The following is a 1200-nucleotide window of genomic DNA, read 5'->3' as shown; positions in this document are numbered from 1 at the left end:
ACAGTTCAGTACCGACTCCCAACTCACTGAAGTCACATCAGCTGCTGATCTCTATAATAATCGGAGAACTGTGACCGTCTCTGCGTGTTGTGGCTGTGTACCGGTCCAGGATTAGAATTTAAATTCTAATCTCTAGTCTAGTGCAGCACCGCCTCTGCACTCAGCAGCCTCGCCCCGTCCACTGTATCCGTCTTCACTAAGGCACTAATGAACAAACTATGCCGCAGCCAGCCGCCAGTGGTGCTAAGCATGTGCAGAAGAAGCTATATTGCTTCCTAATTGTTTTCTTATGACATGTCCAGCCAAGCCTATTCTGCGCATGCACAGGTATTCGAATGCTGAAATCAATTGTATATATGGTCACATTCTTTCTAACCATCGATTGTGGCTGCCGAGTACTCCATTGATGGACACCATTGATGGAGCGAGTGCCGATGGCAATCCCTACTTTACCTAGTGCATCATGCTTAATAACGGCTGCAGAAGCACTTCCTGAATAACAAGTAGTGAGCAGTGATGCAGCTTCCTGTCCTCCACATTAATGCACAGGCCATAGATCTACAGCCATCTTTTTATGGTTGAATTGTGTTTTGGCTTCCTCCCCATCTCACTGCAGCCCTAATTCACTGTAAACTAGATCAAAAATTTGTTAGTTATTCCCTACTGTAGAACTGGAGCGAATGTCCAATTGTTTTATGCTTAAATCCATATCTCGTATTAGCTGATGACAAAACTAAAACGTGGATATAGTTGCTATCCAGTATGCGCCAATTGTAAATCACTATTGTACAATGGATTGTCAGGAACATCCCCTTTTCAGCTTTGCCCACTTTAAGATGATCTGTTCTATAAGTGGCCAATATAGAGGGGTATAGCAAAGCTCTATAAAACTCAAAGTAAAAGAACTTAATTTTTGCTTTGAATCCTGTCTAGTGCAACACAGATGAATCATCTGATGTCAGAGGAAACCTTTGTAAAGTATCTGCCATACAGTTCTGTGAGAGAGAATAACCACATTTTGTATAAGCTGTTTTGTAATGTACTGATAAGACACCCTCCTATGCATGTGGCATATGTTTCTAGTGTAGCCGGCATCTACATCATTGGACGTAGACATTGACACCCTGAATAAATACGCAGCTTTGGTGCCACAACAGATGTTGGAGACACGTTATCTACACGCAGAATCATAGACACTGC

At 42.7% G+C, this 1200-nt stretch overlaps 1 non-coding gene across 1 annotated transcript; it reads left to right on the top strand.

Annotated features, from left to right (window-relative positions):
• The first annotated feature begins 822 nt into the window (after positions 1 to 822).
• LOC134932783 (small nucleolar RNA SNORA26) lies at positions 823 to 943 on the top strand. The gene has a single exon (XR_010179480.1). It is a non-coding gene; the product is annotated as a small nucleolar RNA SNORA26 (small nucleolar RNA).
• The last annotated feature ends 257 nt before the right edge of the window (positions 944 to 1200 follow it).

The sequence above is a fragment of the Pseudophryne corroboree genome, chromosome 1 (genome assembly GCF_028390025.1).
Source record: "Pseudophryne corroboree isolate aPseCor3 chromosome 1, aPseCor3.hap2, whole genome shotgun sequence".
Lineage (NCBI taxonomy): Eukaryota > Metazoa > Chordata > Amphibia > Anura > Myobatrachidae > Pseudophryne > Pseudophryne corroboree.
Note: the sequence above shows the minus strand (reverse complement) of the source record. Positions and strands in the feature narration are given on the sequence as shown.